The sequence below is a fragment of the Calidris pugnax genome, unplaced genomic scaffold (genome assembly GCF_001431845.1).
Source record: "Calidris pugnax isolate Ruff unplaced genomic scaffold, ASM143184v1 scaffold54, whole genome shotgun sequence".
NCBI classification, from domain to species: domain Eukaryota; kingdom Metazoa; phylum Chordata; class Aves; order Charadriiformes; family Scolopacidae; genus Calidris; species Calidris pugnax.
Window position 1 is genome coordinate 12,587,724 of NW_015090864.1, and position 19,445 is coordinate 12,607,168.

The 19,445-nt window shown below is 37.8% G+C and overlaps 1 non-coding gene across 1 annotated transcript; it reads right to left on the bottom strand.

Annotated features, from left to right (window-relative positions):
- Positions 1 to 7,260: 7,260 nt before the first annotated feature.
- TRNAG-UCC lies at positions 7,261 to 7,332 on the bottom strand. Its single transcript has one exon. It is a non-coding gene; the product is annotated as a tRNA-Gly (tRNA).
- Between the last annotated feature and the right edge of the window lie 12,113 nt (positions 7,333 to 19,445).

Genomic DNA, 19,445 nt, shown 5'->3' on the forward strand with positions numbered 1-19,445 from the left:
CTGCCACTTTGCTTTAAGGATTTAGATATGTTATTTAATTTGATTTCTGCAAAGACAAAACTAAACAGTGATGGCAGCTGATTTTCCCTGGAGTATCTGGTAATCTATATTAAGTAAACTTAATACAGAATGTAAAACAAAAGCCTTTGAATGAAAAGTTGTTCCATACTGGTGGTCAAACTGAATTATCTGGACGGATTCACAACACATAATAGTTTAGTTAAACACTGGCTAAGTTTACCCTCATGTAACAGCAGTATAGTGTATTCACACAGGATACGATTTTAAATTAACCAGCCAAAAACCTGCAGCCAGTCATCTGTGGCAGCACAGAGTTCAGTGAGGTCTAATTGACCTAGGTATTTGTTTACCCAGATTTTTTGACAGATTTTTCAGGCTGCTTAATGCCATGCTACTAACTTCTTTTAACCCTGCAATATCACTGGATCTCCTAGGTGGGTATCACTAATATACAACATGAGTAAGGGTTTCAGGAAGGTAAAAACTGGAATGAGGCCTCACATTGCAGCAGATGGAAAGGAAGACGGAGAAGAAAGAGCTCCATCACTCCTTTTGTCACCCCAGCCCCTCTCCCACCCCAATGGGAGACTGGAGAGACACCCAAATGACCTGCAGGCAGGGCGATCCTCTCTGTTGTGAAACCACCAGAATCTGGAGGGAGTCCCACATCACAAAAGTATTGTGACCCTAATGGGTTACTAGTTCTACCATATACGAATGGTAACCGGCAGCTTTAAACACCACAGTCAGCAAAACAATCTCTATCTAATTAGAGTGCCAAGAGCTTGATGTTTCTAACCCTGTTTCCCCATAAACATCTCTCATGGATTCACAGGGCTCTGTAGTGAATGTAAGTCTGTACCACAAAATTGTTGTAGAGATAACTGTTTCAGCATATTCGTCCAAAGACCTATAATTTTACACCAAATTGGGTCTAATTGCCAGCAAAAGCATTGCGTGTGCTGAGGCATTCTCTAAGGGCCTGCCTTCGCTGCACAGAAAGTCAGACCCTCCCACTGTCCACAAAGTAAAGCCCTCTGACCTAGGGCTTTAAATATGGACTAATTTATCTGGCTAGGATTACCTGCTGAGAAAACCATTGAGAACTAATGATCTGTCCTTTCCTCTTTCCAACACTGAAAGGCAAGCTGGGAAGCTCGGGACCAGATTCCAGTTAGAACTGGGTAGAAAGAAAGAAATGGAGGGACGTGTCTACAAAGCCACAGGGAGAGATTAAGGCAACTGAGAGAAGCGCCAGAATATAAGGTGCTGGTAGAAGTTACTGAAGGGAAACAGTCTTGAGGTACCAAAAGGTATATTTGCAGTTTTAAAATAACTTTTCCAATTGCAGGAGAGGAAGAACAGTCCAGTGGTCACACCATTAGAAAGCCAGGATTCAAGTAGCTGTTCTACTGCAGATTTTCCTGAGGCAGTCAATTGGCATTTTTTATGCCTCAGAGACACAAAATACAGCTACATTGCCTTTTTTCCCCATCTGCAAAATTGGAAATGACAGTTCTTCACTGCACAGAATACGCTAAAGACTTTGAATTGCTCTAACATTATGGTAATAGGAGCTGTAGAAGCACCTAAGCCAACATGCTTTTTTACTTAATATTAAACCTAATTTCATTTAAGGAAGCTGCTTTTTTTTTTTTTTTTCCTATTCGTGAGTCTCCAAAGGGAAATGATCTTAGTCTTCATTAAGCCCTGCAGAGTACAAATGTTCGTCATGAACAGCTTGTCCTAAAGTGAAGCTGTAAAAATATGAAGTTCTATATTAATACAAGGAATTTATAGAAACTTCCTTTAACTGACACAGACACCTTAATTTCAGAACCTGGAAAAAAGAAATTGCAGATAACAGAATTTGCTGTTCTTAAAAAACTGCTTTCTGAATGGCAGCTAACAAAGATCACTGTCTTACAGTTTTTCTAGAATTATCAAGAATGCACAAAGAGAAAAAAGAATGATTTGACAATGGCATTATTTATACTTCTAGTTTTCCTATGTGAATACAAAAAAATCCCAGTTCCAATGAACTGACCAGAGAATGAGTAAAGAATCTAATGATTAATGCTATGTTTTCTTTGGGACAATCTCTGGGCTGTCAGAGAAATATGTGCAACAAAGCAGTGCTGTGACTGGGAATACTTCATAAGAAAAAGTTAAGCACAATGTGGGTTGGTTTTTTTCCCTCTAAAAAATTAACACATGCCATCCAGGGCACATAAATCCTTATTTCAGGTTTCATTTTCTTACTTGTTTGAAGACTCAATATGAGTCAGGAAAAAATTACTGAGACTAGTTACTATACTTGAACTGTTGTGAAGCATCAGACAGAAATGTAGAGAAAATAATGTGAGAGGGATTTATTTCTCTGAGAAACCCTCTAGACATATTAGTCTGTTTATTTATCAAGGAAGAATAAAACACTGCTTTCTGGGATGGAGTGAAAATTAATTACTAATTGAATAACACATTAAAGTGTCTCCCAAATGGATATTCATACCTGGGCTTGCTGAGCACACAGAACAGAGAAAACAGAATCTCCTGTTCTGGTTGTACTTGCAGCTGATGGTCACAGCCAATTTCCAGTGGAGACAATGGCTGTGTGTTGTTTGACTTGAAGGAGACTTGGATCAGGCCCTAGGCATTTACATGGATGTCGTCCATCAACAGTCAATTTTGTCCTTGTGCAATTGGAAACTGGATTATGCCATTTAACTTTAATAACTCTGGAGTAGTTTGACTACTCCATGATGAAAAAGAAATACATAAATTGAGAGACAGGAGTATGAAGTGGAAACCTGCTCAGGATTTTGGCTTTCTTTGTGCTACTGTTTGTTTCTGTCAGGCAGTTGGTGCCCCATTATGCCCAGCTAAACCAGTATTTAGCTTTACACGAATATGGAAGTGCCAGTCTCTAAGGTAACTTATGTAGAATAAAACATTAATTATTTTTATCTTCATCTAGATGGCCTTATGCTCAAATTACCATTGTCATATTTCAAATGTCTACAAGAAGCAGGGGTATAAACAAAAAAAATGCTTTAAGTTTTCACTTGTTTTTCACCCTCTAAACTACAGATGAGACAAGGAAGCAGCAGAAGTCTGACTAAGTTTATTTCATTTTTTCAAAAACTCAACTGATTTCCAGTCAAAACTGAACTACCGTAAAGCTAAAGAGGCAGTCTTGTGCACACGGCCATTTGTAAAAGAAACTACCTTCCTGATTCTGCATTTCTCATTCTGCACCTCTTGACATTGAACTGGCAAGAAAACACATGTCACCAGCAAGCCAGAGTCCAACGGCGAGATCAGCTACTGAGGGAGCTAACGCTTCGTGCCCTGGAAGAGAAGCTCTGTGCCCCCTGAGGAGTGCGTTTCCTAAGTTAGGTCTCAGTTTAGCTTAGCTTACTTGGTTCTCCCTTCAAGTGCATCCTGAAGCATTGCAGAAATGAGAATATATATGAATCTATTTTTAAAAGTGCAAGACTTATTACAAGGACTAGTACAAGCTGGTAGCAATAAAACAAGCAGCGGCATATGTTAGCTAGGAATACAGGGTTCTTATCTTCAAGATACAGAAAAGCAAACTTCTGTGTGCGTTCCCAGCTGAGATGGTGAGACTCTGTCCTCTCCCAGAATTACTGAAGCAAGACATTTCTCTACAAGTATATTATGAGTGTATCCTGCTCATTTCCATTTCCCTTGGATTCTTCTACTTCCATCTTCACAGATAGCCCAGAAATACAACATCAGACCCTTTTTATGGTAATTATATGATATCAATGACAGTAAATTTTAGACCAGGATCTGTCATTGGTGCAGCACAAAACCAAACCTCAGACCCTGGGATATGGCCCATACGCTAGCAAATGTGTTGCAATTTGTCTAAGCTTGTAAATATAAAATATATTTCCATCTAGTCTTTAGCAAGATAGAGTCATAACTATATATGTTCTGAGAATTTTTTATTAGCATAGACAGGTAAAATAATTAATTATTCCCAGATTACTTTTAACTTTACCATGCTACAAAATCTTTTTTTAACATTCTGTTGTTTATTATCGAACACCTAGACAATTGACCTTTAAAGCTTGAGTTTATATGAGATAAATTCTAAGGTGTTTTTTTTAATACAACAAACCCAAGGAACTCGAAAAAAAGAAGAAAAATCCTTATCATGAACATTTTCCTTTTCCATTTTCCGCTGCTTCATCTACTGGACTGAAGAGGAGATCACCCCCTTAACAGAAAGAAAAAGCATATGTCAACTTGCCTCACCTACAGAGCCTTCAGGCAAAATGCATCACTTTTTCAGACTGTCAAGGACTGAATAAATCAGAGATAAGTGGGTTAAAATGTCAGCACCCACTGGGACCAAAATAAATCTACCACATTTTTTCATGCAATTGGAATCATAACTGCGGTATGACCAGCACTTCATTCATTCATTTAGGAAGATAACATAAAACCCTTAGTAATTATTATTTTTTTTTTTTTCAAAAGAGAAAAAACAGAAAAAGTTGTTGGCTTTTTTTTCCTCTTCCAATTATTATAAGTCTGTGGAAGTCATCATGTGCAAAAGGTCAGATAAGCGTGATGTGAAAGATGGTGTTAAAAGGCTTTCAAACTTTGTTTATTAATAGATATAACCCTTTCACCTCTGCTACATCTGTCACCAGTAGGTTAAATATCATCTATCTTACCAGTCACCTGACTTCTTGTTATTAGTATGGGAAAATACCACAAAAAACACTGAACAGCCACAAATCCATTACATAAAGAAGCAAGAGAAGTATTGCCTGAGCCCTCCAAATAAAACATAACCTAACATGGAGTAACTAAAGGCACTGAGGGTAGCCTCTGGCTTTAAAAGCATTCACTAGGTCATTGATCATTGAAGACAACATGCAGTGACCTCACACAAACACAATGTAAACTCCCAAACTCATTGATGGCATTCCTAGCACTCTGTCCGAATTTATATTGCCTCTCTGTAAACTGTTTGACATAAGCAGTGAAAGATGGAAAGAGAAAAGGGCCTCCTCAATATGATGAGCATACCACCAAATGCAGCTGGATGCAAGTGAATTAACTTGTAGCTTACTTTGATGTTCAGAGAAATCTCAGGCTAAAATGTGTGTTAATAGAATTACTGTAAGATTCTTGGAAGTATATTTTTCCTTCTGTACAGCCCAAAAATATTCTAGAGTATAAAAATTCCCTGAGTCTTTTTTGAGGGGGTGAAGAAAGGAAATGAAAAAAATTATACTGTTTTATTATTGTGCTCCAGCAGTGAGGAAGTGGATAGGAACAAGATATTACCAGAAAGTTCTCCCTTCTGTTTCTAAGGTTCTTTCCTTGTTCCCAAAAGAAGGAAGAAATCAAAGAGAAATAATGAAGTTGCATCTGAATGCGGTTTTCACTCTGGTCCTGGAATGATGAAGGCAGTTGAGCTGGGAGTTGATTGCAAAGTTACATTAGAGTTTATTGCTAATAGACTGTGAGATGCTACTATTTGATTATTTCTAGCATAGACTGCTGTCATTATGCACACTACAGGAACAGTTATACCTCTCATAAATTTATACAATTCTAACTGAAGTGTCAAAACAAAAACAAACAATGTACCTAGTGTTTCCATTTACTACAGAAGACCAGAGCTTGCAAGAAACTGTAAGGAGCACATCTGGGTAACACAGACATTTCTGTGGAGAAGAACTATCTATTGAGAAGAACTTCTACAAAGACAGGTAAATACATGGTATTGGTTTATAACATGAAGTTGAAATAACAGAAAATTTTCCCTCTGGGTTGGGCATGTAAGACACTGAAACTAAATCCCTCTTGCAGCTTCATATTGTTGTTGTCTTCCTCATCATCCCTCAGCTGAGAGGTCAGCCTAAACACCGAAGTTGATAGGACTGGCTGTGAATGGACCTTTAGTAGCCCATGTATCATGGGGTGTGATGCCTTGCTTGCTCCAACTAGCTGCCAGCCTTGGTCTGAAGTGGTGCACGTCTTGTGTTCCTCTGGGTCCAGATATCTCAGCATCCCTTTTTGGAGGATTTTCCAGGCTTTCATTTGAGGATTTTCTCTCTAGTGGGATCCAGGCTTCAGCAGACAAACAACTAAATATGTTTTCCAAGAGCAGTCTAACTTGATTGAAGCAGAGCAGCTAATCATCAGCTCAAATTTAGAAACCTACAAGTTCTAGCTCTGCTGCAGTAAAACGTCTTCCTTAGGCTGCTTTGTCTCTCAGCCCAGCTCCTACTGCCATGCCCATTCCTCGAGAAATCACTAACATCTTGTATTAGTCCTTTGCCCTCAGTTCTTGCCTTGGCTCGACTCCTTGGCTTGATGCACAGAATCATAGACTCACAGAATGATTGAGTTTGGAAGGGACATCTGGAGGTCATCTGGTCCAACACTCCTGCTCAATCAGTGCCTCCTAGAGCCAAGTGTCCAGGACCATATTCAGACAGCTTTTGAATATGTCCAAAGATGGAGACTCCACAACCTCTCTGGGCAACCTGTGCCAGTGCTTGATCACCTTCACAGTGAAAGTGTTTCCTGATGTTCAGAGGGAACCTCCTGTGTTTCAGTTTGTGCTCTTTGCTTCTGGTCCAGTCACTAGGCACCACTGAAAAGAGCCCAGCTCCATCCTCTTTGCCCCCTCCCTTCAGGTGTTTATATACATTGATAAGATCACCCCTGAGCCTTCTCTTCCCAGGGCTAAACAGCTCTCTCAGCCTTTCCTCATAGCAGAGAAGCTCCACCCAGCACTTTAACCATCCTTGTGGTCCTTCACTGGACTCTCTCCAGTTATCTCCATGCCTCCACCATACTGGAGATCCCAGAACTGAGACACAGTCAGCGCTCCAGGTGTGATCTCACTGGTGCTGAGGGGAAGGATGACCTCCCTTGACCTACTGGCAAAACTTTTGTCTCATGCAGCATCAGACACCCTCAGCCATCTTTCCTGCGAGGGCATGTTGCTGGCTTATGTTCAACTGTCCACCAGGTGCCCCAGATGCTTTTCTGCCAATCTATTCTGCAGCTGGGTGGCCTCTTGCTTGTAAAAGTTGCTCCTCCCCAGGTGCAGGACTTTGACACCCCTCTCCTCGTTAAACTTCAGGAGGTTCTCCAGCTTGTCGGAGTGCCTCTGGATGGCAGCACCACCCGCTGGCGTGCCAGCCGCTCCCAAAGGGAGGTTGCCAAAAATGCTCCTGCGTTGGCCGGGAATCGAACCCGGGTCAACTGCTTGGAAGGCAGCTATGCTCACCACTATACCACCAACGCTTGCATGAAAATTACTGTACAGTTAGATTCTTTCTTGTATTATAGATTTCACTCTGTCTTGGTCTAACCACAAGGTTTACCATCCACCACGAGAGCAAAAAGGGACTGCTGAGGGAAACAGTCAAGTTTTCTCCACAGCTACCGAGGCTACTAGAAAACTTTTTTCTTTCCTTTTTTTTTTTTTTTAACAATGAAAAACTCGAGGTATTGTTCAGTGAATATTTCCAACGTCCTGGTTGGTTTGAAAGAAATTCCAAGTAAAAGGCCTAAAACCTTCAGAAATGGCACTGCAGATAACAGCACAATTGGAAAACAGGCCAGCTAACAGCTCCAGTCTCGTGAAATAAACATCTTCATTTTACCATATTTAGTAAAAGTAATACTCTTGCCAGCATTAATGTTGGACTCTGATGAGCTTTATATTTCATGTTTGAAAGGTTATGTGGAAAAAATTATGATGATTGTTGTATGCTGTCCTTTTCCTCAGCTACTGCTTTTCCCTTCTCAGGATCATCCGAAGATCACAGGGAAATTATAGCTGAGAATAAGCTGAATAGGTTTACAAAAGGTTGATGTTTGAAAGGGGATTATCTGAAACACAACTTTGAAAGTTTTAATCTCAAACTTAAGTACATTTTTATTACATAAAGTATGATGAAAGGTTTTTTATTATGGTGGATGGAGCCAACAAACTACTTTAGAAGGAAAAATTCTTAAAACTGACATGCTGTGAGGATATCCTGTGAATAACCCAGGGCATTCTAGGGCATCTGTGATTTCTCTTCTGACAATGTCCTGTTTACAGACAGATTTGGTTCTTAACGTGCAGGAATGTATTGCTTTTCTCAGTGAGCTTATGGGTGAAAGCATTCCGTGCCAGCTCTCGATTCCTTAATAAAGAGACTCTTTCAGTCTCAAGTCCTCAATCTTAAGCTTACTGCTATGTTTGTCAGAAAAGTTGTAAGACAACATTGATTAGACATCCATCAGTCTCCTGATTCCTGACCTTTTCTGTCACTTTGCCTGCATCTGAGGGATGAACAGGTCCATAACAAGTTCTGTGCATACTCTGGCCGTTTAGCCCACAAATGTCTAGAGTTTATAGTGGTGAAATTTTATGCCACCTTAGAGAAAAGTTTATGGAGCACAGCTACACCATAGTAAAGATATCAAGCCTTCTCTCACTTTTTCCTCACAATTTACTTTAAAAAGCAGCAAAATTAGCCAAGACCTTATTTGGAAGGCTCTGCAAATACATTGCGAGTACATACTGTTAAGTGTATTTATAACTATGACTTAAAAGAGCAAGCTAAGAGGGTTCTGCTGAATGAGGTAGAGTATTTTTGCTTTATGTACCATGCCAAAGCACATGCCTTGCTTTGCAAACACACACTTCAGTTATATGGTGGATGCAGAGCAAACCATTCCTTTAGCACCAGATTTTCTGTGCACTTCTTAGGGAACCCTTTTACATGGGGCCTTAGCCCTGAGCCAGCAGGTTAATGATGTAAGATGATGATGCAACGGGACACATAAATTCACTAATCACAATCACTTCTTAAAAATACATACCTTATTGTAATGATTTTCATGCTTTTCTTCTAATCTGTAGACATCATAAATATTTTCCAGTAAAACTGAAAAGGAGTAGATAATAAATTTAAGCCTAGGAACAGTTGTTTTCAACATTACTGAAGAGTATGGTTTAACAATCATCCCAAAAGGCTATTCCTTACATATTTCCCTTCAGAAATATTCCATGGAACCTGAAAGTCTGTGGACCACTATTTGAAAATCATTACCTTACCATTTATGAAATTTGAATAACTTTAGTAAAGAAGTCAGTCTGGAGGAAGTACGGATTTTTTTTCTTACTAAGAATGCTATTTCTCTTTCTTAAAGTTGTAACCTTAACTGTGTCTTCTTTGTCATCTCATCATCCCTTATTTTTAAGCAAAACAGAGTGAAGAGGATGATTTTAAAACTGCGTGGTAGAACTGGAAAGAGAGATGGGCCCCCTTTGAATTGAGAAAAAGCACTGGATGAGGATTGCCTGCTCTGAGAGGTTGGGCAGAGCCGGACAGAGAAGCAGGATGAACTAAGGGGAGCTTTGTGAGCGACAGCCACCTGGGTCTCAGTTCATAAAGCTGCTTAAGCAAGCACGAGATTCCTAAAGAATTTAAGCACCCAAAGTTGCAGATAAACTGAAGGCCACATTCCCAAAGTCAAAGTAGTCTTATCCTGCTTAAGGAATTCTAGAAACACTTCTGAACATCTGTTGGCACCTGGAAATCCAATGAAATCTGACCCCAGTGTTCCAGTCCCAAAGGCAAAGCCTCCTTAACTTCAGCAACTCTTCTATGTTCAGACAATACACATGCACTGCCAGATCAAGGGCTCTGCATGAAGTTTCTCATGATGATTTTGTGCTTTCCCTCTCTCTTTCTCACTCAGACGCATACATACACAGATTCCAGTAGCACTTGATGAACAAGCAGATCAAATTAACCTTTATTACATCTTATCAGAACAAGATGAGCGTGCAATGGTAACCTTTCCTAATCTGGTTTTAATTCACTAGGCAACAAATCTGTTGACTACAAATCTGCCACATATAGCAGAGAGGAAGTACTTTACTGTGGCATAATTAAAAGGATTCCTACCACACGCGTAATGACACAGTCTCTGCTTTCTTATTAAAGGTTTCCTTTGTTTGGGTTTACACCAAATTAGTTGCATATGTGACTATTTTTGCTGCAATATCATCTTCAGCTACTTAGTGCATCATCATGCTGACCTCTCAATTAACCCTTGTTTCAAAGACTACTCAGTGCAGGTGCAGCAACATTGCTTTTCTGGCAAAGGACATGTCCTGCTCGCTGCTAGTGACCTCTGTTATTGCTGAGGATCTGGGCATGTTACATATGCTTTTTGTTTACAGTGCAAGGCCTCAGCTAATTGTGTAATTGAGGTGCTGCAGATCCACCTCCTGTAGAAATCTAGAAGCTATTCAAATATAAAAAAAAGTCCTAGGTCTAACCAACATTGAATTTGTCTACTTTTCTAGCAATAAGCTTCTCCTCAGAGTATAGAACTTTGTTTAGTTGGCCTGGAAGGATAATATGCTTATAATGTTAGTCCAATGGATTCCTTAGTCCATATCAGAGCAAAAAGTTAAAAATAACAAGAATATATTCCAAAGGACTTCAGAACACTTTCAGAATATATTCCAAAAGATTTCAGATTTAGTGCCGCCATGTGAACAGAAGCTACCTATTATCCAGCACAAATTTTATTAACTTCTCTAGTAAAGAAACAGCATTAAATCTTCAAAATAAAAGGCATCTAGTTTTCAGAAAAGAAAACTGCCTAAAATATACTAGGCAAATAGTGGTATAATAATATTACAGCCCTGATTACAGAGGCTGATACAGTACAGCTAAAATAAAGAACTCACCAGTTAGCTTCTTTCTAGCCATCCCAATGATGAAATCAACTGAAAATTAGGCAATTGACCTCAAAATAATAAAAAATTATTTAAAAAATATTAAATACTTCCTAAGCCATTATTGGTTTTGTTCTTTAATTTTAATTTGACTTATCAGGGGATAGGAAGTTAAATGAAAACCTGAACCGAAATTTTTTTCATGCATTCACTTGGCTTCGGAAGCTGGGATGCTGTGTAGAAAAGTGCATGGGCACCTTCAGAGGGTGATTCATCTCAGCCTGGCATAAGTGTCTAAAATAAGCTGGTGAATCACCTTCTGGAGGGACTTTTTTCGTTCTATTGATGTTAAAAATACGAAGTGGTTAGCTCAAACTTAAAAGTTTTACACAAGGTGACAATGATATAACCTGAACATTTTTAAATTCACAATAAATCACAAAACGAAAACTCCCATTTTATATCAGTCTAAATTGGTCTTATTGGCAGTTATGCTATTTTGGGAATAGGAATGTCATCTAGGAAAATAATGTTTGAGGTTCATTAATGTATCGATAGTGATGTTTTTAGTGCAGACCAGGTACAAGAAATTCAACAGTAATTTAGATGTTTTCAAGATAAATACAATTCATGCTTCAGAAATTATTTAGTGTTTAGAAATGAGGTACTCAATCTGGAAGAACTTTACTGGCTCTCTATGGTGCCTCAAGGAAACAGAAGTCACTGAACTTCCTCCATTTGAAAAGAACACAAACAAACACTTTTAAAAATCCAACCCCAAACAAAGAGGATTATTAAAAAAACGAGGGTGGTTATTATTGATTAAAAACCAAGGCAGCTAAGCAACCTTCTGGCACTATTCCAGATTTATTAGACAGATCTGAAGTCCTTAAGTAGATAGGTTTCAAACACTTTCATCCTTATACTTGTACCCCTTCCCACAACAATGTCTGTTCTAGATGATCAGATTTATAGATACAGTAAAAAAAGAGTAACAAAAGGACCTCTTTATTTCTACAGATTCAAAATGTAGAAGTCATGTATATAGTTTAGCATCATATATGATTAAAGAAGCCCAAAGATTCACTTTTTTTTATTCTCCAGCACACTCCTGTTCTTCTTTCCCATTCCCCCTTGCTTCAGATAGCTTTCTTGGCATATTTTTAAGCAAAGCAAGGCACACCCACAGCCTCCACCTAATGTCAGAAGACATCACTGGAAGATTTGACTGTGAAAGCTGAATACAAAGACCTGATTGAGAATGGGAATTATTTTTTTTTTAGTAGCAGAAGGATTCAGACTCCACGGACAATCATTCAGAATGATTTTGTCAATTTATTTTATTCCTTTATCTCTTACTATCTGTTGTAGACTAAAGTTTCTGCTTTTGCTTTAGACTAGGTCATCCTGATTGATTTTGGCCACAGAAATTATGTATCTTTTTATTTATTCTTGCTATATAATTTATCTTTGCTATATAATGTTGGATATGTGTATAGGGATCTGGAGTCTAAGATTCTGCTTTATTCCATCTCTATCTTTCTGGGATCTGAAAGGGAATAATATTCCTCTTTAGGGAAATATGCACATGGGAATATGTATAACAAGCTACTTGTTTAGTTGTGTAGGGATTTCTTTTCTCCCATCACCTTCTGAAAATGTTGGTATATTTCACTTTTTATGGTCAGTCCAAGAGATTACAGTTTCCAGAACCCTGTCAAATGAATACGATTGATACATGAGTGGAAAATAAATATGGGGAAAAATAATCTGGAGTATTTATGCATTAAATAAACTAACATTCTGTAAGCCAGAGGCTTACAGAAAAATGAGCAATTAAGGACTTTGATTTATAGAATCATCACCTGGGCATCCTTAATGTGCTGCATAATGGCACTCAGGATGATCTGTTCCATGATCTTCCCAGGCACCGAGGTCATGCTGACAGGCCTGGAGTTCCCCGGATCATCCTTCCCACCCTTCTTGTGGATGGGCGTCACATTTGCTAGACACCAGTCAGCTGGGACCTCCCCAGTTTGCCAGGACTGTTGGTAAATGATGAAGAGTGGCTCCGCAAGCACTTCCACCAGCTCCCTCAGTACCCTTGGGTTGATTCTTGCCCTTCAATGTAGAAATTTACTTCTATGGAAATGGGGTACACTATTTAAGTGATCGTGGGTATTTTTATGTGCTAGGCCTTTTTAATTACTTTTATTCTGATGTTTAACATCTGCATTGGATCATATAGCCCCTTCCTGGGTAGGACTGTCAGGTTTAGTCATTTTGCTGGGGAAGCTTTCTAGAAAAGAAGATTTGTTTCAAAATACATATTCATTTTGGAGGGAAAAGATTTTATTATTTCAAATTCTTGCTGCAATTCAGGAAAACTTCTCTTACAGTTCTGTCTTAACATGGCTAATTTGGACATGCAAAGACTGAATTTATATACATAAGTGCACAACAATAATTTTGTCACCCATAATTCATGCCTTTTATTATCTCAGTATTGATTTCTGTGCAAGTTAATTTGGAATGAAAGTTTTTCGGCTGTCAATACTCTGCATTTGAAGTATGGCAGACCTGCTTGAGATTTGGTTAAGCTAATGTAGCTTTGTATACTGATAATTACATAATTTAATCAAAACTTTCTGTAGAGACTCTTGCATAGTTCTTAAATTGGATTTTTATTGCCTAAAACTTAAATTACATTACAAATCATACCAATGTTTCATTGGATTAATTGTAAATACTTTTTAAAACAGATTTAGATACATTGTATACTTTGTCTTATCTTTCTTTTTTTTATTATTTGGTCTAGAATTTGATTGTTTTGATACACAATCCTCTAGCTACTGTGATACACCAAGTTATCAGACATCAGCTGAACTGGAGAATTGTTTGTTTGTTCTTCATGCATTGGTCATCATCTACAAAAGGAAATTGCACTATGGAGTAAAATTAATATTCACCGCAATTCAAGTTGACCTGCATTTGCTTTGGCTAAAAGCAGATATACAGAGTTTCCACACATCAGATGTTATACAGCAGATTTAAGTCACCATTATCCATTTTTTTCTTTGTTACTTTCTAATTTTACTTATGGGTAAAAAGGGGAGAATGTTAAGCCAAGAATTTATTGTTAGTCCTACTAAAATCTAGCTAAAATACAAAATTTATTATTATTAGTCCAGTTACAATGATACTAATATTCAAAAAATTAATCAAATATTCTACATTCTTCTATTCCAAGTTCTCTACTTAATAGAAATCAAATATCACTAATAATATCATTAAAAAATTTTACACCAAACTTCTTAGTTTTCTACACTTTTTCTGTGGATATACTCTTTTACACCACAGCTCTATATCCTCAGGCCAACAGAGCCAATCTTCCTCAGAAAGAACAAGGCAGTGAATCAACAGTACCCCTGAGGAGAGTGATGTTGATGATGGGATTTCTTCTTTTCCTTTGCTGGGAGCAGTATGTTGCTAATGGTTTCTCTCACCTTCCCCTAGGCTCTGGATGGGGATATTTTTATACATTTTTATAAATTACACATTTTCATACCTTGTTCTTTCTTCACGTTGTATCTGAGTTTAGTAATTATGGTATGTTTCACTTACCTCAGGTCCTTGTTCTTTATTCTCTTTGCCACCCCTAAACCACTTTTGCTCAGCTCCCAGGTTTGCATTTCTTTAACTGACTATTGTGGAGTCTTGTACCCCCAGGGTCTCCAGTGTCATTCTGTGCCTTGTCTTTTACCACCCTGCACTCCTCCACAGGCATCCCGGGTTCCCATTGCAATCACACCACACTTGTATTGCGCTAACGCTGTATTGTTATGCAGGAGTCACACATTTTGTTCTGAAAAGAAAGCCTACTTGTTAAAAACTACTGATAGAAGAATTATAGTTACAATGTATTTTTCAAGAATAAGCACAAGTTAAACAAGTCAGGAAAGAGACATCTGGTCATTAGAAAGATGCTACAGCTTAACAAGGAGGAAGAACCCTCAAAACCAGTCAAAGCATGTTAAGACAAGGTCTGGCAAATTATCATACCAAATTTTTCCATTCCTGAATTTCTCTATCAGACCCAGGATTAGATGAAATATCAAATGGGCAACCATGTCATGCTAACACAGACATTGCCTCTTTTCCCCCATGGATCCATACATGCACCTGTTTCAGAATAAAGCCCTTTATTCTCATTGCATTCCTCTTGCGTTTGGCACAGACTGGAGAAGTGCAATGGAAGGGCACTGGGCTAATTTTTCAGAGATACTTACTATGCACATATTCTTCCGAAGTTAGCAGGAGCTGCAGGTGCCCAGCATATTCTGAAAATCATGCTTTGGTAGGAAACCTTATCCTCTCTTCTAGAAAGACTTAGTTTTAAAAATCAGATAGGAACCTTCTGTCTCATCTGACCTTTGCTTCAGTAAATTCCTTCATCCTTCTACAAACAAAAGGAAATCTAAGGAAAGAAATATTGTTTATTTAATGTCTTAGAGATAAACCACGAAAAAAAAGCATATAAGAGAAAGAAACGTCTAGGGCTCAAACCCTGGATAAAAGAAAATTTTCTACAAAGGAGATAATTCTGAAGAAAGAGGTATTCCAAGAACATTAGAGTGAAGCAGCTTCTCTTCAATGATTTCTCTAACACACCTGAAATGCTCTTCTGACATATTCAAGCTTTGCTCCTAAAACCTGAAGAAATACAAAAGAAAACATGATAAACAGTAAAAATGACAGAATAAAATGAAAAGAAAACTCATGAAGTAAAATGAAACAAAATAAAATGCAATAATCAAAGAACAGACTAGAGAAGATAAAGCAAAGGAACAAATTCATTCCCGCTGGGACTGCAGCTAACAAAATAGGTTTAAATCAGAGGACATACTTGTCTTACTGTCATTATATTTGAATGTTTCTCACTTTATTCCTTCATTTACTTTTGAAGCCAAAAAAAAAAAAAAAGAGAGAGAAAAAGAAAAAAAAGAAAAAGAAAAAAAAAGAAAAAAAAGTAGATAGTACCATTCATGAGTAAAATTTCTAAATGCAAGTAAGATTCAGGTCATTAAAAATAGCTGATTATTAAGATCTCACTGAAAATGCTGACACTGCTGTTCAGACAAAGCAAAGATTCTTTGTACTTTGCATTCTGAGCAGTGACAGGAATGGTGCTGGTTTCCCTGTAATAGTCTCACGCAGAAGTAACATGCTTTTTATGCCTGATACTAAGCTTTTTATGAAAAATATAGTAACATATTGCTGACTACAAATTCTGTGCCAAACATAGCACTTGCTACTGATTTGCCACTGTTAGTTAGTGCCAGTTAATGCACACATTTTGGAGCACTCTGGGCACTGTTTATTCAATACAAAGGAGATAAGGACCACAGTGCCCAGAGGATGAAATAATGTTTCCATTGCTAGTCTAATTTAAAGTGCATGAAAGTATACAGCATGAAAGCCCAGCTCCGCAAGAAAACTTGATAAATAAATATGTAAGCTTTCCCATGAATTAGAGGTTGAAAAGTTTTCTTGTGATGTGGGAGATATAGTTTCTAGATGCCATCATGATGAAATGAAGGGGGACCATGATGGAGCTCCAATGCAAAGAGCCAACATATAGGAGGAAGCAGGGATAAATTATAAAGCAGTAATTTAGAAATGATTCCTGGGTATGTATGGATGGTGTTGTCAAAGCCAAAACTCAAACACATTTGAAACTTGCACAGATATTATGAACAAGAACCTCTACCACTATGCTTGTAGTAAATGGCTGGGCAAAGGAAATAGGTGTACATTACTGAATGGAGAAGGTGATTTAGCGACAGCAGATACAGATAAGGCTGAGGTACTCAGTATCTTCTTTGTCTTAGATGTCCCCAACAAGGTCTCCCATGTCTCTGTGCATAGAGGTGAGGCTCAAGGAAGAAAACTACCAAGAATGGATGAGGATAGAGTCAAAGATTGCTTGTAGAGTTCAACTCATATGTGTCCACAGAACCTATCAGGATGCATCCAAGGGTGCTAGAAGAACTGGCTTCTGTGCAAGGCTCTTCTGTAACATCTTTGAAAGACTGTAGAGAGCACAGGAGGTTGTCTTTTGTTATTTATTCCTTTTTCAAAAAATATGTATTTCTGCATCAAGGTGTCAAAAATCTGTTGATAGCAAGGGGACCCTATGCTGTGTCAGGTTTTATTATAACACAGTCACTGGCTAAATCAGTCACCCTTTCTCTCACAGCCACTGATTTCTGTAGACAGTTTTATGCTGCAAATAGAATTAGGTTTTTCCTATTTGGAAAAATATGAAGCATTTCACAAAACATCTACAACTATAATAAAGAGGATAATCTACAATAGATGTAATCACAAGTACTGATAAACATTTTTTGTCTTCACTTCTAGTATTTTAAAGTCAATACTTTCCCAAGCTTCCTAATTTCCTGGGTTTTATTCCGTCTTACTCACAGGTGATATATACTTCCTGAGAAAAGTGTGCCATAGTTTTAATAAGAGGTCATTAAATCTGATGGATGGAGCCTCTACAAACAATGTCATCTGTCACTCTATGCTCAGTGAAAGGAAGTAGAAGAACAGCTGGTTTCAGTTCTCATGAGTTTCACATTTTCCTTATTTCTGAATCACATGGGATATATTCCTATGGTTCTAATCTGGCTTTTTAGTCACAGCTGTAACATAAAGCAGAATTTACACCCAACTTGATATGTTTTGTCTAGTTTTGAATTGAGACCATAAAAAGTTATGAAGCTTGAGCATGTATTTTCTCAGAATTTATGTTTCAGCCTATTTAATTTTAATTAGGTAGAAGTTTGCAAACATTGTTAAATTATCCAGTCAAACCTTGCTAACTACTAAGTATTAAAAAGGCTGCAAATGAGTTGGCTTTCACCTGATTGCAGGCTTATTTATTTTATGATTCCAGACTGAGGGAAAAAAAAAAAAGTAAAATAGATCAGCTTTTAGAAAATATATTCTCTGCCAGACACAAGGTGCCTCATCTATCAGATTAGTGAAAGCCTACCTAGCTAATTATTGACTTATGGCTGCTTATTCCTGTGAGAACAACCACAGTGTTAACAAGGTATCATTACTCCATAGACCCTGAAATAATGGTTAACTTGTGATTCTGTCATTAATAAATCAAATTCTTTGAAATAAGTCAAAGACGAAAATAAATGTCAAACAAGAAAAAAATACATCATTGTCCAAATCAGTCTAAAAAAACTCTATATAATGACATAACGCAAAAGTATAAAATATCCTCAAAAAGCTAGCAGGAGAGCAATGGGTTGAAGTAAAACATGGACTAGACTCTAGAAGTTTTTTTTGGCCTAATGTACATACCCTTGTACTGAGCAGGTTCTCTTACTCCATCCCACCTTCCCTAAAATACCTTCCTTATAAAATGTGAAAGTAACAGAATATTTTATAACCTGTGTTTGATTTTTAGTATCTGTAAGGTCAGGCTGCCTGGACCTAAAGAGTATAACTAATAGTATCTCTGAACAAGGAAAGTTGCAATGAGTTGTCAATGAACTCTCATACTATCCATGCAATAGTATCCATTTTTTGTCTTATTAAAGAAAAAAAATCACATGTATAGTCAGTCTTCCACTAAACCCACGCTTCCCAGTGCTTATGATCCACACCTCACCAATCATAAACTGGTCTCTGGAACAATGATGACAGAGTCATTCAGTGAAAGAATTGTAGAACTGATCCCACACAAGACTCCTTTCCGACTCAGAAAGTATTTGTGCTATCCCATATGTCATGTCAGATTGCAGGATGCAGCAGTAATTTTGTGACCTTCCTCATCTCCATGCATTCCCAAACCCTTCCTAAATTGTGTGATCAGCTGACCTTGCCTACAAACACAAAAACTGTTCTCCAACTGCACTGTTTTAAAACATATCAAAGCATTAATAAGGATGCTGTGGTTCAGAAGTTTTGAAAATGAAAATAATGTGAGGTTAGAGCATTGGAGGGCTTTTCCATGCTAGAAGTTACCCTATCACATCTGCTACCTATTGCTGTTATGTCTTCTTCCACTTCTAAATTTAATATATGTATCTTTCTTGCGGAAAGAAGGAGTCCAATGTTCACAAATTCTGTGTAGACTAGCCTGATTTCTCTTCTTCCTCTAGTACTATACAAAATATCTTAGATTCAGACAAAGCATTGAAGAACATTTTCCTTTATATTTTATATTACCCTTTCTCCCGAAAACCTCTGACACTGGAATTCACCCTTTGCCCTTTGATAACTGGAATCTGAGTCTTTCCAGTAACGGATAAATCAGTGACATACAATCACTTGTTTTATCTGCCAGTAAACAAATAAAGCTCACCTCCCATGAAGAAAACAGAAAAGTATGTGACCACATAGTTAAATATGGTGTACTCATGGTAACTAGTTCAGTCTTTATGAACAACCTACTTCTAACATATGTTGGATCCAAGCTTTCAACCTTGGTGATCTTTTTTGTAGTGCTTGATATGCAACTCCCTAGATTTCTCTGAATAAAATAAGAAATCTCCTGGTGAAGTATCACACTGATGTGCTCACGGTTTACAAGCAACTTTGGGATCTTATTACAGCAGTCCAGCAAATCTCTGCCTGGTCATTT